General features: G+C 43.0%; 1 pseudogene; it reads left to right on the plus strand.

Annotated features, from left to right (window-relative positions):
• The first annotated feature begins 4,051 nt into the window (after positions 1 to 4,051).
• Positions 4,052 to 22,874, plus strand: LOC123456508 (annotated as a pseudogene).
• The last annotated feature ends 1,805 nt before the right edge of the window (positions 22,875 to 24,679 follow it).

Raw genomic sequence — 24,679 nt, forward strand, 5'->3', positions numbered from 1 at the left:
GGAATTCACTATGGAGTCACAGGGTGGCCTCGAACTCACGGCAATCCTACCTCTGCCTCCCGAGTGCCGGGATCAAAGGCGTGCGCCACCACGCCTGGCTCAATATAAAAGATTTTTGAGATTTTTCTTATTCTACTTTTTGCAATGCGTTGATTTTTGCAAGTTTCAGGCCAGACTGGGCTATATACAGAGGTCCTACCTAAAAAAAAAAAAAAAAAAGAAAGGCTTGGAGTATAGTTTATAAACAGTCTTCCTTCCCTCTTTTTACCCCACCAACTAATCATTTCCTACCCCATTTAAATTTAAACACTTTTTTTGTTTTTGTGTTTTAGTGTTCAGAGGTAGGGTCTCCTTCTAGCCCAGACTGACCTGGAATTCACTATGTAGTCTCAGGCTGGCCTCGAACTCACAGCCGTCCTCCTACCTCTGCCTTCTGAGTGCTGGGATTAACGCCCATTGTCTTTTTTAAGACAGGGTCCCAAGTATCCATGTACTAGGGGATGACCTCAAATTTTTCTATGTAACGAAGATGACCCTATGACCTCTTTACTTCTTTCTTCAAAGTACTAAGATTACAGGTGTGAGCAACCATACCCATTATAAGGACGTTTTATATCACAAATTTTAGGTACAGCAATTTACCTAAAATAAGAAGTTATATTTCAGCTTGGCATGGTGTTGAATGCCTTTAATACCATTTTGAGAGGCACAAGTAGGTTCACTGTTAGTTCAAGGGCACCCTGTGACTGACTACATAGTGAAATCCAGGTTAGCCTGGGCCAGTGTGAAACCCTATCTTAAAAAAAAAAAAAAGGTATATTTCAATATAACTTTGGTTTAAATAATGATGGGAACCATAATACTCTGGTGGAAGTATTTATTTTGTCTTTATTTTTATTATTTTATCTTACATTCTAAATATTTATGTTAGCTAATGAAGACAACTCATTAAATGTTGGGGATATGGCTCAGTTGGTAAAGTCCTTGCTTGGCATTGGGATATACTGGATTCAGTCCCCAGTACTGGGGGAGAGAAGACAAAAACAAATCATTGAGCTGGGTTTGGTGGCCCACGTTGCCTAGCAGCACTTAGTAGGCTGAGGTAAGAGAATCACAAGTTCAAGGCCAGCATGGGCTACGTAGAGAGATCTCTCATAAAAACAAAAACTTGGCTGGAGTGGTGGTACATGCCTTTAATCACAACACTTGGGAGGTAGAGATAGGAGGATCACTGAATTCAAGGCCAGCCTGGAGACTCCATAGTGATTTCCAGGTCAGCCTGGGCTAGAGTGAGACTTCACCTTGAAAAATAAAAAAGTATATGAAAACCCAACATCGAAACAATGAAAATTATCTAGAATTAGGGAGGGAATAATCAGTTACATGTCCTTGTCCTTTGTGAATTGTACAACTTAGCAGAGCAAATCACCACATATGTAGCTTGTATCAGTCAAAAATACAGGCTGGAGGGCTGGAGAGATGGCTTAGCGTTTAAGCGCTCGCCTGTGAAGCCTAAGGACCCCGGTTCGAGGCTCGGTTCCCCAGGTCCCATGTTAGCCAGATGCACAAGGGGGCGCATACGTCTGGAGTTCGTTTGCAGAGGCTGGAAGCCCTGCCGCGCCCATTCTCTCTCTCTCCCTCTATCTGTCTTTCTCTCTGTGTCTGTCACTCTCAAATAAATAAATAAATAAATAATTTTTTTTTAAAAAATACAGGCTGGAGGGCTGGAGAAATGGTTTAGCGGTTAAGGTGCTTGCCTGTGAAGCCTAAAGACCCAGGTTCAATTAACCAGTACCCACGTACGCCAGAAGCACAAGGTGGCACATGAGTCTGGAGTTCACCTGTAGTGGCTAGAGGCCCTGGTGCACCCATTCGATCTGCATCTCCCCCCCTCTCTTTTTTCTCTCTCTCATAAATAAAAACTATTTTTAAAAATACAGGCTGGAGAAATGGCTCAGTGGCTAAGGCACTTATGCCTAATGATCTGGGTTCAATTCCCCAGCACCCACATAAAGCCAAATGCAAAAAGTAGCACATGTATATGGAGTTCATTTTCAGTGACTAGAGGACCTGGCATGCCCATTCTCTGTCTCTCTTTGCTTGTAAATAAATAAGTATATTTCAAAATTAAATACATGGAGACCAAATAGAACATAATTCATATATGTATTTTTTTTTAATTTTTTATTTATTTATTTGAGAGTGACAGACAGAGAGAGAAAGACAGATAGAGGGAGAGAGAGAGAATGGGCGCGCCAGGGCTTCCAGCCTCTGCAAACGAACTCCAGACGCGTGTGCCCCCTTGTGCATCTGGCTAACGTGGGACCTGGGGAACCGAGCCTTGAACCGGGGTCCTTAGGCTTCACAGGCAAGCGCTTAACCGCTAAGCCATCTCTCCAGCCCTATGTATTTATTATTAGACACTTTTGGTACTAGAAACACCACATGAAACAAGATTTATTAATAAAAATGCTTAAAGCTCCTATTAAAACACTAAAGAAGGAAGATCCATAGCTTGACCCCATGAGTTAGAAGTCAGTCTACATAACAAATGAGAATGTGTCTCAAAAAATTATTGGCCAGTTACTGAGGCTATTGGTCAGGAATAGATGGTAAGACCCTATTGCTGAAGACTCCATATGCTTGGGCTGCAAGGTCACTGAGAAATCCTACTGGAGCTGAGCTGAAAACCTCCACCGTGTATACTCGCAGAGAGAAATCTGGAAGAAAAAAAAACTACACTGCATGCAGGTCCATGGGAGGCAGAGATGTCACCTACTGGTGAAAGTTTGATATATAAGCTATGTTTCTGAACACCAGTGACACCTAAAAAAAATATATATATATATTTTTTTTTTTTAGTTTTTCAAGGTAGGGTTTCACTCTAGTCCAGGTTGACCTGGAATTCACTATGTAGTCTCAGGGTGGCGTTGAACTCACGGGGCAATCCTCCTACCTCTGCCTCCCAAGTGCTGGCATTAAAGGCGAGTGTCACCACAGCCAGCTATTGTTTTTTGTTTTGTTTTGTTTTGTTTGTTTTTTGAGGTAGGGTCTCACTCTAGCTCAGGCTGACCTGGAATTCACTATGCAGGCTTAGGGTGGCCTTGAACTCATGGTAATCCTCTTGCCTCTGCCTCCCAAGTGCTGGGATTAAAGGCATGCACCACCACACCTGGATATACCTAGAACTTTTAAAGAGTTATATTGAGGGCTTGAGGGATGGCTTAGTAGTTAAGGCATTTGCCTGCAAAGCCAAAGGACCCATGTTCAATTCCCCAGGACCCCACGTTAGCCAGATGCATAAGGGGACACACGCGTCTGGAGTTTGTTTGTAGGCCCTGGTGCACCCATATTCTCTCTTTCTCTCTCTCTCTCCTCCCTTTTTCTGTCAAATAAATAAATAAAAATAAATAAAAATTTTAAGAAAGGGTTGTATTGATTTGAGTATATAATTTAGGCTTTTTTTTTCCCCCCTTGGTTTTTTGAGTTAGGGTCTCGCTCTAGCCCAGGCTGATCTGGAATTCACTATGTAGTCTCAGGGTGGCCTCGAACACATGGTGATCCTCCTACCTCTGCCTCCCAAGTGCTGGGATTAAAAGCTTGTGCCGGGCTGGAGAGATGGCTTAGGGGTTAAGCGCTTGCCTGTGAAGCCGAAGGACCCCGGTTCGAGGCTCGGTTCCCCAGGTCCCACGTTAGCCAGATGCACAAGGGGGCGCACGCGTCTGGAGTTCGTTTGCAGAGGCTGGAGGCCCTGGCGCGCCCATTCTCTCTCTCTCCCCCTATCTGTCTTTCTCTCTGTGTCTGTCGCTCTCAAATAAATAAATAATTAATTAATTAAAAAAAATTAAAAAATAAAAGCGTGTGCAGGAGCCGCGCTGGCCCGCTTCGGCTGCTCGTCCGCGGAGTCTGCGGTCTCCTGGCGTTCTTATAGTGGGGAAGCGGGACAATCGCGTGAATGGCTTCTTCGAGCTTTCTGTCAGCTGGTCTACATGGAAAAGGTTATCAACTCAGTTCCAGCAGGATTTCTCAGTGACCTTGCAGCCCAAGCGTACATGAATTCAATCGCAATGGCCAGATCAAGGGGTCCAGTCCAGTCTTCAGGTCCAACAATCCAGGACTATCTGAATCGACCACAGCCTACCTGGGAGGAAGTGAAAGAGCAGTTGGGAAAAGAAAAAGAAAGGTTCCAAGGCTCTGGCTGAATTTGAAGAAAAAATGAATGAGAATTGGAAGAAAGAATTAGAAAAACACAGGGAGAAATTACTAAGTGGAAATGAAAGCTCATCCAAAAAAAGACAGAAAAAGAAAAAAGAAAAGAAGAAATCTGGTAGGTATTCATCCTCTTCTTCATCAAGCTCTGATTCTTCCAGCAGTTCTTCAGATTCTGAGGATGAGGATAAGAGACAAGCAAAAAGGAGAAAGAAAAAGAAGAATTGTTCACACAAATCTTCTGAAAGCTCTGTGTCAGAGACTGACTCAGACAGTAAGGATGGTTTAAAAAAGAAAAAGAAGTCAAAGGATGTGACTGAGAAAGAAAAGGACACTAAAGGACTCACCAAAAAAAGAAAGATGTATGAAGATAAGCCATTATCCTCTGAGTCCTTGTCAGAACCGGATAATATTGAGGAGGTACGAGCAAAAAAGAAGAAAAGCAGTGAAGAACGAGAGAAAACAATAGAAAAAACTAAAAAGAAACACAGTAAGAAGAAGAAAAAGAAGGTTGCTAGCTCAAGTCCTGACTCGCTGTAACATCAAAAACAGACCAGGATTACCTATGAAGAAAGTGCAATGTCTAAGGAAATTTCAACTGTGAAAATTATGGCATATTTACTAAAGTGCATGAATTTCCTTGTTTTTAGAATTATTTCTGGACTGTTCAGTAGCCACTCAGATTCCACCGTGTGAAAGGGCCGTACGTGTTTGCCTGCTGCTTGAACATCAGCTTTCCTCTCCCAGGGCTTGATGGCTGGGAAATTATACACTGCACTTGGACTAGTGGTTAAGACATTTGGAATAAAGCTAATATTTTTGACTAGATGTATCAAATGATAAATGAGCAGAAATTGGATCTGGAGACATTTTAAAAGTATAATCAGAAATAACCAGATGACTCTAGTTAAAATTTTGTTGTAGGGATTACATTAATATTCCAAAATCCCTACTCTGTAGATAAGTGTGTGTTTCTTATTTTTCCCCTTGTATACTTTTATTCACCTGGGGAAGGAGCTTTTAAGGAGGGTGGTTTGCTATCTTTAGCTAGCAGAACAGCGTGCCTTTGATCCTCACACATCCTACTTTGTGGACACAGTAGCCATGCTTCCTGGGGAGGTCGGAGCTGGGTACCACAGTCTCGCCCTTGACTGAGCTTATGACATCTTCGGACTTTGTTGTATGCTGCTTTGAGTAAACCAGAGATACACATCCCTTTGCAGCATGAGAAAGCCCCCAGAGCTCTGGAATTTACCTCCACTTAAGAATAACTGAGGGCTGACCTGGAATTCACTATGTAGTCTCAGGGTGGCCTCGAACACATGGTGATCCTCCTACCTCTGCCTCCCAAGTGCTGGGATTAAAAGCGTGTGCCGGGCTGGAGAGATGGCTGAGCGGTTAAGCGCTTGCCTGTGAAGCCTAAGGACCCCGGTTCGAGGCTCGCTTCCCCAGGTCCCACGTTAGCCAGATGCACAAGGGGGCGCACGCGTCTGGAGTTCGTTTGCAGAGGCTAGAAGCCCTGGCTCGCCCATTCTCTCTCTCTCCCTCTCTCTATCGCTCTCAAATAAATAAAAAAATTAAAAATAAAATAAAATAAAATAAAAAAAGAATAACTGAATGTTTTTTAGCATTAGAATGTTTTGTTATTAGAATTAATTTTGATTACACTTTGGCTTTGGAGAGGAATTGTTTCAAATAGACACTGGTACTTTTTGACCTTGATTGGTCTCTGGGAGGCCTCAAACTCACCACAATTCTCCTATCTTTTCCTCCAGAATGCTGGGATTAAATGTGTACCCCACCACACCTGGCATTTTTTCCCCTTATTTATTTATTTATTTTTGTTTTTCAAGGTAGGGGTCTTGCTGTGGCCCAGGCTGACCTGGAATTCACTATATAGTCTCAGGGTGGCCTTGAACTCACAGTGGTCCTCCTACCTCTGCCTCCCGAGTGCTAGGATTAAAGGTGTATGCCTCCACACCTGGCATTTTTCCTTTTTTTTTTTTTTTTGAATGCTGCCAAGTGTGATGGCGCACACCTTTATTTATTTATTTATTTATTTATTTATTTATTTATTTATTTATTTATTTGAGAGTGACAGACACAGAGAGAAAGAAAGATAGAGGAAGAGAGAGAGAATGGGCGCGCCAGGGCTTCCAGCCACTGCAAACGAACTCCAGATGCGTGCGCCCCCTTGTGCATCTGGCTAACGTGGGACCTGGGGAACCGAGCCTCGAACCGGGGTCCTTAGGCTTCACAGGCAAGCGCTTAACCACTAAGCCATCTCTCCAGCCCCATTTTTCCTTTTATTTGTGTGTGTGCATGCATATTCATATATATGTGCACGAGTGAGTGTAGAAGTCATAAGTTGACTTCTGGTGTCTTCCTTTATCACTCTCCACCGTATTTACTAAGGCAGAGCTTCTCACTGGAACCTAGGGCTGCCTAATTTGGCTAGCTACGCACTGAGATTAGAAATGGGCTCATGCCCACCCATTATTTACTTGGGTGCTGGGGATCTGGACGTTTGCACTTTATTCACTGAGCCATCTCCCCATCCTCTGAACATCTCATTTTTGTTGTGACTCAGGTTGGCTTTGAACTTATGTAGTATAAGACGACTCTGAGCACATGATCCTATTTCCTCCACCTGGCAAGGGCTGAGAATACAGGTATCCACCACCAAGCCTAGTTTTTGTGATACTGGTGATGGAACCCAGGGCTTTTTGCATCCTAAGTAAATGTTCTAGAAACTGGGCTATATATCCTCAGCCCCTCTGGACATCTATCTCATAAATGGAATCATACCATGTGATCTTTTGTATCTGGCTTCTTTCACTTAGCATGATGGTTTAAGGTTCATCCATATTACATCTATCAGTTCCCTCCTTTTTATTTTTTTTCTAAACTTTTTATTGATAACTTCCGTAAATACAGGCAATAAACCATGATCTTAATCCCCTCCCACCACCTTCCATTTTCTCCTTCTCAAATCTTCCCTTCTCTTCACCTCCTCATCATTTTTCCCTCCTATTATGCAGGTCTTATGTAGGTAGCATCAACCACTGTGAGGTCATGAATATCAAAAGCACTCTGTGTCTGGATGACAGCATTGTAAGCACTCCTCCCCTTCCTTTGTTTCTCACATTCCTTCCCACCACCTCTTCCACAGTGGTCCTTGAGTCTTAGAGAGTGTGGCAGAGATGTATCAGTTAGTGCTGAATACTCCACTGTCACTTCTCAGCACTTTGGTGGGGTTTGAATCACCCCAGTGGTCACTGTCATTTGAAAAGAGAAGCTTGGCTAACCAAAAGTAAGAGTAGCATTAATATAAAGGCATAAACTAAAGTATTTAGAGGGCAGTTTGGTGGGCCTAATATATCCACTTTGCCAGACAACAGTAGTAATTTCAAGGCTTATAACTAAGAGGATCAAATTTGCTCCAGTTCACAGCTAGGTCTAAATTTCAGTTTCCCAGAGAGGCAGACAAAACTTCTGGGAAAAACCACAAACAAAGGGCATGCCCAAGATGGTGGGCTCTGGGGGCTGAGTCAGTTCCTGGAGACATGTCCAAACATACCCAGACATGTCCCTTTCCTGCCTTTTGCAACCCCTTCGCGCCTTCTGGCCAAACCAATCAGAGATGTACAACTGTAACTGCTGCCTGCCTAGCCAATCATTTTAAAAGATTGCCTACTTCTGCCTCCAAAGTGCTAGGATTAAAGGCATGCACCACCACATGCCTGACTACATCTTAAATTTTGATTAACCCTCCTTCCATTCTTTCTTCTCCATCCCCTTCTCAACCCCACTTAGACCATTTCACCCCCAACTCCTATTTATTGTTAAATACACTTTAATAACACATTTTGTTGATTCACTTGCTAATTACATAATGAGATTTAGATTGTTTCTCCTTTGTGGCTTATTTTTTTGTTTGTTTGTTTTTTTGCTTTTAGAGGTAGGGTCTCACTCTAGCTCACGCTGACCTGGAATGCACTATGTAGTCTCAGAGTGGCCTTGAACTCATGGTGATCCTTTTACCTCTGCCTCCCGAGTGCTGGGGTTAAAGGCATGGGCCACCACGCCTGGCTTCCTTTTTGGCTTTTTAAAAAAATAAATATATTTATTGGGAGAGAGAGAGAGAATAGGTGCACCAGGGCCTCTAGCCACTGCAAATGAACTCCAGACTCATGTGCTACCATGTGCATCTGGCTTATGTGGGTTCTGGGGAATTGAACCTGGGTCCTTAGGCTTCACAGGCAAATTCCTTAACCGCCCCTTTTTGGCTTTTGAATAATGCAGCTAGTAAACATTTGTGTATTTTTATGACTTTCTTTCTTTTTATGATAGCATGTTTTTATTTCTCTAAATTGGTAGCTATACAATTGTAGAATCCTATGTTATCTATGGTTGACATTTTGAGATACATTTAACCTGTTTCCCAGAATGCCGTGCCATTTTAAATTCCCATAGCAATATATGAAGATTTTACTTTCACCACATCCTTACTACCACTTATAATTGTCTTTTCAAAAATGATAGATAGCCATTATAATGGGTGTGGTTTTAATTTGCATTCTGTAATGACTAATGGATGTTGAACATCTTTTTTTATTTTTAGTTTTTGGCAGTGCTGAGGATCAATCCCAGGGTCTCATGCATACTAAGCAAATGCTTTTCCACTGAGATACACTCTGTCTGAATAAATTATCATGGACTTACTAATTCATATGTCCTTTCCTTTTCTTTGTACAGGGATTCACAGAGTCTCATGTAGCCAATGCTGCCTTGAATTAACTCTGTAGCTAAGGCTGGCCTTGAACTCCTAATCCTCCTCACTCTACCTCCCAAGGAATAAGATTGCATTCATATCTCTTCTTTCATAAAATCTCTGTTCAAACTTTTCCCTCATTTAAATTTTTTTGTTCATTTTTTTTATTTACTTGAGAGTGACAGAGAGAGAAAGAGGCAGGGGGGGAGGGGAGGAATGGGCATGCCAGGACCTCCAGCCACTGCAAACAAACTCCAGATGCGTGCAACCCCTTGTGCATCTGGCTAATGTGGGTCCTGGGGCATCAAGCCTCAAACTGGGGTCCTTAGGCTTCACAAGCAAGCACTTAACCACTAAGCCATCTTTCCAGCCCCTTTTCCCTCATTTTAAATTTTGAGTTCTTGCCAAGAGTTCGAGGCCACCCTGAGACTACATAGTGAATTCCAAGTCAAACTGGGCTAGAGTGAGACCCTACCTTGGGAAAAAAAAAAAAGAAAGAAAAAGAAAAATTTGAGTTTTTGCTTTTTCTTTCTTTCTTTTTTTGGTTCTGAGTTTTAAACCCAAGCTTCCTGCATACTAAGCATATACTCTACCACTGAGCAACACCCCCAGACCCTGTTTATCTTTTTATGACTTGCCAATTATTCTTTCTATATTCTGGAAGCAAGTCCTTTATCAAAAGTATAATGTGTAGAAGCTGGGCGTGGTGGTGCATGCCTTTAATCCCAGCACTCAAGAAGCAGAGGTAGGAGGATCACTGTGAGTTCAAGGCCATGCTGAGACTACATAGTGAATTCCAGGTCAGCTTGGACTAGTGACACCCTATATTGAAAAACCGAAAAAAAAAGTATAATTTGCAGATATTGTCTTACAGTCTATAGTCCATCTCTCCATTTTTCTCTTCCTTGAGACAGCATCTCATGTATCCCAGGCTAACCTCAAACTCTCTAGGTAGCTAAAGACTGATTGCCTCGAGTATCTGATCATCCTGCCTCCACTTCCTAAGTGCTAAAATAATAAGATTGCCCCAACACATCCAGATTTTTTTTTCAGGTAGGGGTTTGTAGTAGACAGATTCAGGTTCCCTGAGATGAACTTCCAGACCAGGCACCGTTATGGAGGAAGGGATATTTATTGAAGCTTACAGATCCAGGGGAAGTTCCATAATGGCAGAAAAGCTGTCCTGCCTTCACAGGCCCAAACACAGAGAGAAAAGCACAAGCCTAAAAGCCAAAAAGCAAGCCACATATCACAGCACACTTCAGCAACTCCTGCTAGGCATAACTTTAGATTGAAATCTGAAACCCACCACCACACCTTAAGATCCACCCAGTGGGGCTGGAGAGATGGCTTAGCGGTTAAGCGCTTTCCTGTGAAGCCTAAGGACCCCGGTTCGAGACTCGGTTCCCCAGGTCCCACGTTAGCCAGATGCACAAGGGGGCACACGCGTCTGGAGTTCGTTTGCAGAGGCTGGAAGCCCTGGCGCGCCCATTCTCTCTCTCTCCCTCTATCTGTCTTTCTCTCTGTGTCTGTCACTCTCAAATAAATAAATAAAAAAATAAAAAAAAGATCCACCCAGTGATACTACCTCCAGCCAGACGTCTACAGATGCAAACTACAAACAAACAACTGAATATATTGGAGGCCATCTATTTTATTCAAACCACCACATTTCACACCTGGCCCTCAATAGATTTATAACCATCATACATTGTAAATTATACTCAGTTCAATTTCAAAAGTCCCCACAGTCTTGACCAGTTTAAGATATTAAGACCTGTAAAATCAAACAAGTTGAACATTTCTAACATATAAAGGCACAGAGTAAACATTTTCAGCTAGTATAAGGCATAGCAAGGAGAGACTAAAACAATGCATACTTCAACCACCATCAAACAAACATCAAACTTCTGCAGTTTAAGTTCAACATAACGACTGACAGTCTCCAGATTTTCCAATTCCGCCCCTCCAGCTGGACAGAGTAGCAGGGGAACACTTCCATCCCAGGCCAACAGTGCACTCCATGGTAGCCCTTGCACAGTCCTGGTATATCCAAAACATCTTGAGGTCAACCATGGTCCATCTTCCAAAGGCTCTTTCAGCCTATCAGGGCATCATGCCTTGCCTTATGCCGCATCTCAGAAGCAGCTCCTGGAACCATGTGCAATTCATGACCACTCCTCACATTTTCCAAAGGCTCTTTCAGCCTATCAGGGCATCAGGCCCTACCTTATGCCGCATCTCAGCGGCAGCTCCTGGAAGCATGTGCAATTCACAACCACTCCTCGCATTTTTCATGCTTCTGAAACCAGTACCAGGTGTGCAGGACACAGCCATATTCTTAATTCACAGACAAAATAAATCATAACCTTGAAAAGCAGGTTCCTTCTCCAGTCAACTCTTTCCAAAAGTGTTTGCATTTCTATGATAGTCTTTCCTCGGGCATCCCTTCCATGTTAAAGCAAATGGACCATCTTCCTTTAAGATTGTTAATGTGTTTGACAATAGCAGATTCAGTAACCTAAAACCAGTCTCAGTGCCTGTAATTTTAACTTGCTTGAGGTTAATATCTCTAGCCAAGTAAATCAGTCCATTACAAATTTAACCTTGATCAAACTCTCTGGTCCTGGGCAACAGGACGCAGCCAGCCCTTATGCCAGTAGCCCAAAGTCCTCTGCAGTCATTCCTTCCCCTTAGAAAGCTCATAAACCAAGCCTCAAAGTTCAATGCTGTCTGCACTTAGCATTCTCAAACTCTGATAGAATAGTCCATAAAACTTGGCTTACCACTCCAGAAGACATCTTCACTTGCAAGCACCACGTCCAAGCCCATTCCTCCAAAACAAAGGTTCCAAAAGATCAACAACATCCACATGGTCAGGTTCATCTCAGTCCACTCCTCAGTACCCAGTTCTGTAGCAGACAGATTCAGGTTCGCTCAGATGAACTTCCAGACCAGGCACAGTTATGGAAGAAGGGATTTATTGAAGCTTACAGATCCAGGGGAAGTTCCATAAATAGCAGAAGAAGCTGGCCTGCCTTCACAGGACCAAGCACAGAAAGAGAAGCACAAGCCTAAAAGCAAAAGGCGGGCTGGAGAGATGGTTTAGCGGTTAAGCGCTTGCCTGTGAAGCCTAAGGACCAGTTCCCCAGGTCCCACGATTCTCATTTGATAGGTCAGGCTGGCCAGGAACTTTCTAGCCTCTTGTCTTAGCTTCCCAAAGGCTGGTGATGCAGAAGAGAACTCTGTGAGACTAAAACTCTCATACCAGCAGCTTTCATATCTTTGGTTCTTATCCACGTTAATTACTATGGGATATTGTTTACAGTTATGGAAGTTGTCAATAAATATATATTAATAAAAAAGAAAAATAAAAAAGAATCATGGCCGGGTATGATGGCGCACACCTTTAATCCCAACAGCAGGGGGTAAATTATGAATTATGAGAGTTTCTTTTAGGGAGAGCTAAGAGAAAGCAAAGCAGGAAAGCACTCAAACAAAAAGAAATCCTTGAGCTGGGCGTGGTGGCACACGCCTTTAATCCCAGCACTCGGGAAGCAGAGGTAGGAGGATTGCCGAGAGTTCGAGGCCACCCTGAGACTACATAGTGAATTCCAGGTCAGCCTGGGCTACAGTGAGACCCTACCTCAAAAAAAAAAACATAAAACAAACAAACAACAACAACAACAAAAACAAAAAGAAATCCTCCCCCTTCCCAGTCTGGCTGGGAAGTAAGGAAAAGAGGCCCAGAAGGTCTGTCACACAAGTATGAAGGAGCACAGAAGTGTAAGGGGCAAACAAGGAGCAGAGAGCTCAGGGCCAATTACAAGAATCAGTCAGTTAGAATGAGCTTCATCACCAGACTCAGTGGAGTAAGGGAGGAACCTGATTGGTTGGTGGGCTCAAGAGGCTGACTCAGAAATGGTCTGCCAGCAGGCGCTAAGACCCAGAAAAGTTAAGAAAGATGCAAGCTCTCCCCAGACACAAAATGGCCTGGATATCCATGACCTCACAGGGCCCAACACTACCTACACAAGACCATCATAAGAGGAGGAAAAGTTCATGACATCAAAATAAAAGACTGAGATGGGGAGGGGCTATAATGGAGAGTGGAGTTTCAAAGGGGAAAGTGGGGGAGGGCAATTACCATGGGATATTTTTTATAATCATGGAAGATGCTAATAAAAATTTGAAAAATAAAATAAAGAAGCAAGAAGCTGACACTGGAATTGTTGCTTGCAGCCATCTTGAACGACACTGAATCAGATGTGAGTTTTGGTCCTGCCAAAGCAGGAAAGGTGACATTCATGTTTCCTTAACCAGTCCGTAGCTAATTAGCTGCCAGAAGAAATGCTACCTTGCTTCTAATCCATATCAATGGGATTGCCCAAACTACCAGCTGTCTTTTGCCAAGCAAAAGTATTCTATTTTGATAAAGTCCAATCTCTAACCAAAAGTGAGAGTGGCATGTGTGTGTGTGTGTACACACACACATACATACATACAAGCATTAAGAAAAGTGCTTACTGAGAAATTTGATGAGCGTAATATATATATTTTAGCCAGACATCAGCAAACATTACAACACTAGGGCTCATGACCACCCCTGATGTAGGTTTGGGTTTTGGGGGGGGGTTGAGGTAGGGTCTCACTCTGGTCCAGGCTGGCCTGGAATTAACTCTGTCATCTCAGGGTGGCCTTGAACTCATGGCAATCCTCCTACCTCTGCCTCCCGAGTGCTGGGATTAAAGGCGTGCGCCACCACTCCTGGCTTGTTGTAGGTTTTTGATATCAGGGATATATTCCCTCCCATGGAGTGAGCCTCCAGTCAAATTAGAGGGCAGTTTTTTTTCCCCCATAACAGACATGCCACTTTTGCACCAATTGGCTCATTTGGCCTGGCTGGCCAAATACAAGGCTTGCAGTGTTCACTATTGAGTATCTTCACTGGTGATTTCTCTCTCTCCTATTGAATTGCATGCAGTGTGGCTTTTTCCAGCTTTCTATCAGATGTTCAACTGGAGGAGGTTTTAAGCTCAGCTCCAGCAGGGTTTCTCAGTGGTCTTGCAGCCCAAGTATGTGGAGTCTTCAGCAGTAGGGTACCATCTATTCCTGGTGGGAAACCAGGGGCTTCAGCAATGACCTATAATGTTTTGCGGGCATCAGGGACCTCCCTGGTCAGCAACTCACTGGAAGGTATCCCATCCCTGGAACTGACGATTGTCTAGTAACAATTTCTGGTTCCTGTGTGTTCCATTGTCCAAAAAAGTAGGTGTCCATATGACTTATTTATATCCTCTTAGAGTTTGATTAGCCCTCCCTCCACCTTTTCTTACTCAATCTCTTCTCCCGATCTCACGTAGACTTTTTTGAAAATTTTTATTACCATTTTCCATGACTATAAAAAAAATATCCCATGGTAATTCCCTCCCTCCCCCCCTCACGTAGACTTTTTCACCCCCATTAATCTGTTCTACTTACATATATACAATACCATCCTATTAGGTTCCCCCTCCCTCCCTTTCTATTCCCTTTTTGTTACATTTATTTATTTATTTATTTGTTTGTTTGTTTGTTTGAGAGTAACAGAAAGAGAGAGAAAGAGGCAGAGAGAGAGAGAGAGAATGAGCACGCTAGGGCCTCCAGCCGCTGCAAACGAACTCCACACGTGTGCGTCCCCTTGTGCATCTGGCTAACGTGGACCTGGGGAATTGAGCCTCAAACCCAGGTCCTTAGGCTTCACAGGCAAGCGCTTAACCACTAAGCCATCTCTGCAGCCCTCTATTCCTTTTATATCTACTTTCTAGCTTACTGGCCTACACTACTGAGTTTTCTTCCTACTTACACAGAACTTCAGTCGTTTGTAGCTAGGATCCACATATGAGAGAGAACATGCAACGTTTGGTTTTCTTGGCCTGGGTTACCTCACTTCTTTTTTTTAAGGGTAAAGTATAAGAACTACTAGGGATAGTGTGGAAATAGGCGACCAGAGAAAAAGGACTGGGGTGCTGGCATGTGTGGCGAGTTTATGTGGGCTCTGGAGATTTGAGCTCCAGTGTTCTCAAGTCTTCTCAGGCCCTCAGACTTGCGCAGGAAGCACATTAAACCCCAAGTTCTCTCTCCAGTCTCCAATTTTTTTAGGCCTACAGATTTCCCCCACACCAAATTTGTGAATATTGTGTGAGTGTAATGTATATGCTATATGTATATACTATGGAGGTCAAAGGTTGAGGTTCACATGAGGGGTTGTCCTCATTCACTCTCCACCTTATTCTTTTTCTTTTTGGAAAGAAGAAACTTTGAAAATATTTATTTATTGGGCTGGGGAGATTGCTCAGTGGTTAAAAGCACTAGCCCACATAAGCCTGCCAATCTAGGTGTGAGTTTACAATACCCATGTAAAGCCAGATGCGCAAAGTAGTGCATATATCTGGAGTTCATTTGCAGTGGCTTGGAGGCCCTGCTGTGCCTATTCTTTCTCTTTTCTCCCTTTCTGTTTCTCTCTCTCTCTCAGCTTATATATAAATTAAAAAGTTTTTTTTTAAATAATTATTTATGTACATACACACACATGTGTGTATGGGTGCAAGTGGCATAATGCTATACCTTCTTTGAGACAGGGTCTCTTGCTACAAACAAATGTCCAGATGTGCAAAGGAACCAGCTGCTCTAAGAGCTTCAGATTCTCCTGGCTCACTTTCTATTGTCATAGGCACTTCACGATTCCAGATACATGTGGGTGTTGGGGAACTGAACCATGGCTGGCAGGTTTTGCAAGAAAAGTGCTTTTTAAAAATTTATTCGGGGCTGGAGAGATTGCTTAGCGGCTAAGGTGTTTGCCTGCACAGCCAAAGGACCCTGGTTTGATTCCCCAGGGCCCACGTAAACCAGATGCACAAGGGGGCACATGCATCTAGAGTTTGTTTGCAGTTGCTATAAGCCCCGGCCCACTCATTCTCTCCCTTTCTCTGGCCCCCCTCTCGCAAATAAATAAATAAAAATAAAGTTTAAAAATATTTTTAAAAATATTTATGTGGGGCATGGTGGTGCACGCCTTGAATCCCAGCACTTGGGAGGCAGAGGTAAGAGGACTGCTATGAGTTTTTGAGGCCACCCTAAGACTACATAATGAATTCCAGGTCAGCCTGGGCTAAAGTGGAACCCTACCCTGAAAAATCAAACCCCTCCAAAAATATTTATTTGTCAGAAGAGATAAAGAAAGAGAGTGTATATGGGCATGCCCTCTTGCCATTGAAAACAAACTCCAGATGCAAACTCCACTATCTGGCTTACATGGGCACTGAAATGTTGATCCTAGGTCATCAGGCCTTACCTAAAGGAGCTTTATTCTGTTGAGCCATCCTTCCAGCCCAAACAAATGCCTTTTACCACTGAGCATCTCCCCAGCCCTAACACTTATTTATTAATTTACTTTTGGCTTTTTGAAGTAGGGTCTCATTCTGGCCCAGGCTGGCCTGGAATTCATTATGTAGTCTCAGGGTGGCCTCAAACTCATGGCGATCCTCCTACCTCTGCCTCCTGAGTGCTGGGATTAAAGGTGTGCGCCACCACGCCGGGCTTAATTTGGTTGTTTGAGGTATGATGTCTCGCTCTAGCCCAGGCTGACCTGGAGTTCACTCTGTAGTCTCAGACTGGCCTCAAACTCACAGCTATCCTTCTACCTCTGCCTCCTGAGAGCTGAGATTAAAGGCATGTGCCACTATGCCCAGCTTTATTTATTTATTTGTTTTCTGAGGTGGGGTCTTGCTGTAGCTCAGGCCATGTAGTCTCAGGCTGGCCCCAAAATCACAGTGATCCTTCTACTTCTGCCTCCCAAGTGCTGGAATTAAAGGCATGTATCACCATGCCTGGTTAGTAGTGGGTTTTATTAACAACATTTCTGCCTGCATATGACAGTTTACTTTGTTCTTATTAACACTCCTCCTTGTTGAGCAATCTCAGTGGTTAGAGTCATATCCCCAGCCCCCATCTTCACATATGATCTCCTACAATAAAGTAATATTAACAATATGTACATTGTTGTGCAACAGATCTGTAGAACCTTTTCTAAGTCTTCCAAAACTGGAACTCAGGGCTAGGGAGCTAACTCAGTGGATAAAGTGCTTGCTTTGAATACTTCAGGACCTGAGTTAGATCCAAGAACCCCCATAAAAATGCCAGGCATGGGAGTACCTGCTTATAATCTCAGCACTAGGGAGTCAGAGACAAGAAGATCCCTGAGGCTCCCTGGCCAGCCAGTCTTGCTTAATTGATGAACTCCAGGCCATTGAGACACCCTGTCTCAAAAAGGTGGACATCCTGTGGAACAATACCCAAGGTTGTCCTCTGGCCTACACATGTGTGTACATCCATACACATACACATGTATGGACATATACACACATAAAACAAAAACAAACAAACATAAAAAACTAGTTGGGTGTGATGGCACATGCCTTTAATCCCAGCACTTGGAGGCAGAGATAGGAGGGTCACCATGAGTTTGAGGCCACCCTGAGACTACATAGTGAATTCCAGGCCAGCCTGGACCAGAGTGAGACCCTACCTTAAACAAACATACAAACAAACAAACAAACAAACAAACAAACAAACAAACAAACAAACAGCCTAAATTGTATACTCAAATCAATACAACTCTTTTTCTAAATTTTTATTTATTTATTTTTAATTATTGAAATGCCTACAATCTCAGCACTCAGGAGGCTGAGGTAGGAGGATTGCTGTAAATTTGAGGCCAGCCTGGGGCTACAAAGTGAGTTCCAGTTTAACCTAGGCTAGAGTTTGACCCTGCCTCAACACACCCATGCATGCGCACGCATGCCCCAAACAAAACAATCAAAAAACACCCAGGGGGCTGGAGAGATGGCTTAGTGGTTAAGGTGCTTGCCTACAAAGCTAAAGGACCTAGGTTTGATTCCTCAGGACCCATGTAAGCCAGATGCACAAGAGGATGCACATGCCTGGAGTTTGTTTGCAGTGGCTGGAGGCCCTGGCGTGGCCATTCTCAATCTCTCTCTCTCTCTCTGCCTATTTCTGTATCTCTCTCTCTCTCAAATAAATAAATAAAAATAAAAAATATTTAAAAAAACACCCAGGAACTCTATGCCCATTCTTGCAGGCCCAGTGTGGCCTCTGATTCATGATCTTCCTGTCTTATACCTTCCAGTGTTGGGGTTAAAGGTATATGCTTCTAACTCTAGTCTCAGCTTGCCTTGCAACCCCCCCTTCCTCTCACCTTCTCTCTCTCTCTAATTGAACCTATAGCCTCATGTATGATAAGCAGGCACTCTACCACTGAGGTCTCCCCACCAGCCTGACTGAGATTGTCTTGCATCTATATTATCAGTTTAGGAGCAATTGTAACCTGATAATTTGGAGACTTCCCATCCTAGAGGGCTATTTTGTCTCACCTATATTTAAAATTCTATCATCCAAGAACTGTAGAATTCATCAAGACAATATTGTCTCTTCTTCCAATTCTCCTAGATAGTATGAAATTCCATCTTCCTTTCAGCCAAACTTGGACCCAATGTTTATATGTGATAATGAAAGAGGATAGGAGAAAGCTAACTTTTTTTTTTTTTAAGGCAGTTTCACTTAGGGATTGAGGCTTAAAGAGAACCATGAGATGCCACCCCATATGTGACCTTGCCCTGGAACAAGAACAAAACTCTTGACAAAAATGTCTCATCTAGGGCTGGAGAGATTGCTTAGTGGTTAAGGCACTTGCCTGCATAGCCAAAGGACCCAGGTTTGATTCTCCACGACCCATGTAAACCAGATGCACAAAGTGGCACATGTATCTGGAATTCGTTTAAAGCAGCTACAGGCCCTGGTGCTCCCATTCTCTCTTTCTCTCTCTCTCTCACTCTCTTTCTCTCTGAAATAAAAAAATTAAGAAGGGGCTGGAAATCCCAGCACTCGGGAGGCAGAGGTAGGAGGATTGCCATGAGTTCAAGGCCACCCTGAGATGACAGAGTTAATTCCAGGTCAGCCTGGACCAGAGTGAGACCCTACCTCGAAAAACCAAAAAAAAAAAAAAAAAAAAGAAGGGGCTGGAGTGATGGCTTAGTGGTTAAGGTGCTTGCCTTCAAAGCCTAAGGTCCCAGGTTCAATTCCCCAGAACCCACATAAGCCAGATGTACATGGTGGCACATGCATCTGGAGTTCATTTTCAGTGGCTATAAGCCCTAGCATGCCCATTTTTTCTCTCTGTAATAAATAAAAATAAAAATAAATATTTTTTAATGTCCAATCTAGACCTATCTACTGTGTTACCTGGGTAGGCTGACCCTCAGGTTCCTCCTCCAAATTTACTAGCCAGGGCTGGAGAGATGTTTTAGTGGTTAAGGAGCTTGTCTGTGAAGCCTAAGGACCCAGGTTCGATTCTCCAGGTCCCATATAAGCCAGATGCGCAAGGTGGCACATGCATCTGTAGTTCACTTGCAGTGGCTAGAGGCTCTGGTGCCTCCATTCTCCCTCTCTCTCTCTCTCTTTCTCTCTCTGTGTCTCTCTCCCTCTCTTTTTCTAATAAGTAAAAATAAATAAATAAATAAATTCTTGCAAATTTACTAGCCAATCAGGTCTTCGCTTTACATACCTGAATCTGATGCTATAAGGGTGTGGCCTTCCAGCCCCTCCCTCTCTTTTCTTCTGGCAGGACCCCAGGTATGTGTGGGTCACTTTGTCACTTACTCTGTGCTGCTCCAACACATGTGAATCTGGCTGGGTCAGGGTGGAAGAATATTGCATTGTTTCTTGATCTAAACTTTTCTGCTCACCTCTGCTTTATAGTTTGGGGTAATGTCTCCCGTTAATTATATGTATGATTTGTCTCTGATCTCTGAGTCTACCACATGGTTCTCTCACCACCTCTGGACTTGTTACCTGTGTAGTTACTCTAAACTTGGGGTAACCATGAGTGTAATCCTCTTCATCACTCATTTCTCCTCTTTTTTGCTTTGATACTTTCCCTCTTCAGGAAAGCACATGGCAGATGCCATGTGTGATCTTTCTGAGCCTCTCTACAAATCCAGTTTTCCCTCGAAGACCCCCAATTTCTCTTCTGCTTTGATACTTCCTTTCTTCAGGAAAGCACATGGTGGATGATAAGTGTGTCCTTTCTGACTTTCTCTAGATAAGTTCTCCTTTCCATGTGCTTGCAACTCTGTTACAGTCTTTTCCTGCTCCTTTTTTTTTCAAGGTAGGGTCTTACTCTAGGCCAGACAGGCCTGAAATTCACCATGTGGTTGTCAGCATGGCCTCAAAGTCATACTGATCTTCTTACCTCTGCATTTCAAATGCTGGGATTAAAAGCGTGTGCCACCATGACCAAGACTGTTCCAGTCTTTTTCTAAAGACCTCAATTTCTCTTTAATGAACCTTAAAACTATGCAATGTTTTCACATGAGAGCATGTTTCCTACTTCCCACGTGTTTAGCCTCCCTTCATAGACCCTGTCTCCCACAAATTAACCCCACAATTTGTGGTTTTCCCCTAAATAAAAAATAATTCATAATTTATCATTCTTGAATCTGTCTTTATTAATTATTTATTAAAGGTAGGACAGGCTGGGCGTGGTGGCGCACGCCTTTAATCCCAGCACTTGGGAGGCAGAGGTAGGAGGATCGCCATGAGTTCAAGGCCACTCTGAGACTACATAGTGAATTCCTGGTAAGCCTGAGCTACAGTAAGACCCTACCTCGAAAAACAAACAAACAAAAAAAGGTAGGACAGAACCCAAAAGTTTGGGTTCATAAATTCTGGGAGACCCCTCCTGAACCCTGCATCAATGTCATACATTACACCTGCTTTCTCATCAACTGTACCACCCAAAGCTGTGGGGTAAAGCTGACTTACCTAAAATCCCTCACTGCTCTGTGTCTACAAAGGAATTTTGTCTTGAGACAGGCATGTAATCATGGGTTTTTAATAACTTAGTTTCAGATGGGTGTAATAACATGTATGTGATGCTAGTACTGACCAGGCTGAGGCAGGTAGATGGTGAGTTCAAGGCAAGTCTGGGCTGCATAGTGAGACCTTGCCTTAAAAAAGGAGCAAAAGAGCATACCTGCCATCCTAGCATTTGGCAGGTAGAGGTAGGAGGACCAGGAGCTCAAGGTCATCCTTTGCTATATAGAGATTTTTCAGCCAATCTGGCCTGCAAAAGACTGCCTCCAACAGCCAAGAGAGCCAAAACAACTCATTAAGTAACCTCAGAACCTACATTCAATCCCATTTTTCCTTAACTACAGTCCCCAAAACCTGAAGTTTCACAGAAATTAATAGATTTCCCCCCTCACGTCTCTTCACTGCTGCTACTCACCTAAACTTGGGCATGCGCACACACACACACACACACACACACACACACACACACACGAATGTGTGTTTTTTCTCATATTTGAAATGCAGTACTCATGAGAAAATAGATTGTACCATACTGTTATTTTCATTAGTTTATAAAGAGCTTTAAAATGATTAACTTTTGGAAAGGTTCTTTTTATTTTTTTATTATTTTTTGGTTTTTTTGAGGTAGAGTCTCACTCTAGCCCAGGCTGACCGGGAATTCACTATGGAGTCTCTGGCTGGCCTCAAATTCATGGTGATCCTCCTACCTCTGCCTCCCGAGTGCTGGGATTAAAGGCATACACCACTATGGCCAGCCATGAGAGGTTCTTTTTAAACATTTTCACTTAAACAGGGGCATTGTCTATGTTGTGTTTCAATGTAAATTTACTTAAAATGATGGCCTTCATTTCATTTTTCAATGATATTGGATGTTTAGCAATGCCAGCACTTTCCTATCTAGCTTAGCACAGAATGCTTCTTTTCTTACTTTTATCTCACTGGCTACTCCTTCGGTGTCTCCTTGACATTCCCTGTCTTCTCCCAGAGGACTCCCCCAGGGCCCAGTCTTTGTTTCATTTGCACACAGACCTTTGCTAAAACACTTGTGGATTATATGACTGAAACTTTGAGGCTTCTGAAGCACATTATTTTTTTTCAGTGGTTCATTCTGAGCACAAGCACAATGAATGGTGTGCTTTTAAATTTTCTTCTTTTCGTTTCTTTTTTGTTTGAGACAAGATCTCATGTAGCCCAGGCTGGCCTTGAACTCGCTATGCAGCTGAGAATGACTATGAACTGATACTCCTGCCTCTATCTACCTAGTGCTAGGATTACAGGTGTGCACCACCACATTTGGCTTATTCTTTTTTTTTTTTGAGGTAGGGTCTCACTCTAGCCCAGGCTGACTTGGAATTCACTATGGAGTCTCAGGGTGGCCTTGAACTCACAGTAATCCTCCTACCTCTGCCTCCTGAGTGCTGGGATTAAAGGTGTGCGCCACCAAACCCAGCTTGTTTATTCATTTAAAAGAGGGCATTGGGCTATTAGGCAAGATGGCACCAAATGTGAAGGAAGCTCCAGCCCTCCCAAAACTGAAGCCAAAGCAAAGGCTCTGAAAGCCAAGAAGGCCGTGCTGAAAGGCATCCACAGCCACCAAAAAAAAAAAAAGATCTGCACATCACCCACCTTTCAGCGGCCCAAGAAACTGCACTTCCGGAGGCAGCCTAAATACCCACCAAAGAGTGCCCCCAGGAGAAACAAGCTTGCCCACTATGCCATCATCAAGTTCCCCCTGACCACCGAGTCGGCCATGAAGAAGATAGAAGACACCACCACCCTGGTGTTCACTGTGGACATCAAGGCCAACAAGCACCAGATCAAACAGGCTGTGAAGAAACTCTATGACATTGATGTGGCCAAAGTCAACACCCTGATCAGGCCTGATGGAAAGAAGGCCTATGTGTGGCTGGCTCCCAATTACGATGCTTTGGATGTTGATAACAAAATTGGGATCATCTAAACTGGATCCAGCTGGTTAATTCTAAATACACCTTTTTTTTCACTATATAAAAAAGAGGGCATTGGGCTGGACAGATGACTTAGTGGTTAAGGCAATTGCCTTGCATTTATTGATTTTTTTTTTTTTTTTTTTTGGTTTTCAAGGTAGGGTCTCACTCTAGCCCAGGCTGACCTGGAATTTACTATGTAGTCTCAGGGTGGCCTTGAACTCAATGGCAATCCTCCTACCTCTGCCTCCCAAGTGTGCGCCACCACACCCGGCTTGCCTTACATTTATAATGGACTGATGTGCTTGGCTAGAGGTATTGAACTGAGAGATTTAAGATTTTAAGCTGGAAAACTTTAAGCAAGTTAAATTTATTGGCACAGAGACTGGCTTTAGATTACTAAAGTTGCTATTGTCAACACATTAGCAATCTTAAGGAAGATGGTCCAATTGCTTTACCATGTAAAGAATGCCTGAGGGAAGACTATCATAGAAACGCAAACACTTTTGGATGGTGTTTGAGTTTGCATTGTTTCAGTCTCTCCTTGCGATGCCTTATACCAGCTAAAAATGTTTACTCTGTGCCTTTATATGTTTGATTTTACAGGTCTTAATATCTTAAATTGGTCAAGACTGTGGGGAATTTTAAAAGTGAACTGAGTACAATTTATAATGTGTGATGGTTATAAATCTATTGGTATCCAGGGGCAGAATGTGGTAATTTAAATAGATGGCCCCCAATGTATTCAGTTGTTTATTTGTTTGTAGTCTGCATTCTGCAGCCACCTGGATGGAGTCAGTGCCATTGTGTGCATCTTAAGGTGTGATGGTGGGTTTCAGATTTCAATTTAAAGATATACAAAGTGTGCTTAGCAAGAGTTCCTGAAGTGTTCTGTGGCTTTTGGCTTTAGGCTTGTACTTTTAATGTCTAACTATCCTTCATACAGCTTTAAAGTAGCTCCTGAGAAAGTTCAAACTGTGCCTCCCTTCAAGATCTTGGGCTTGATCCTTACCCTAGATATAGCTTCACCTGTTAGCTGCTCTGTATGATGTGGTTACATATTTGGGCAAAGAGATACTAGGGTTGAAAGTTAGAACTCATTTGGAATGTCATGTAGATTTTCAATGGATTTGTGTTACTTCTAAAAAATATAATGACAGTTAACAGCATTGGGAAAATACATTTAAGAGGTGTTTGGCGTATTCTTCCAAACACAAAATGGTCTGGACATCCATGACCTCACAGTGCCTGACACTACCTACACAAGACCATCATAATAGGAGGAAAAGACCATGACATCAAAATAAAAGAAAGACTGATGAGAGGGAAGGGGATATGATGCAGAACGGAGTTTCAAAGGGGAAAGTGGGGGGAGGGAATGTATTACCATGGGATATTGTTTACAACCATAGAAGTTGTTAATAAAAAATTGAAAAAAAAGAGGTGTTTGGCATAATGATAATATTTCTTTGGATCTGATTCAGTTGCATTCAGAGATTTTGTCTTTACAAAATAATCATCTTACTTTTGATGCAGCTAAAGCTGCTGATGACTTAATATCTGCTTTTAAGTCTGCCTTGCCTGGATGGAATTCTCTCACTTCTTGGATAGGAAGCTTTGCTGCTACAGGTGTTTGTCTTTTGCTCATTCTGTGTCTGTTGCCCATACTCATTAAATGCCTTTTGAGATCCATTATGGATATCAGTGCAGAAGTACATGGGATACAGCTATGGACCCGACCTGGATTCCTGAGACATTATTTTAAAGTCCCTGCTGAGGCTGGTAGTGAGAGACGGGTAAGATTCTCTCAAGTTAGGTC

Source organism: Jaculus jaculus, chromosome X (assembly GCF_020740685.1).
Source record: "Jaculus jaculus isolate mJacJac1 chromosome X, mJacJac1.mat.Y.cur, whole genome shotgun sequence".
Taxonomy (NCBI): domain Eukaryota; kingdom Metazoa; phylum Chordata; class Mammalia; order Rodentia; family Dipodidae; genus Jaculus; species Jaculus jaculus.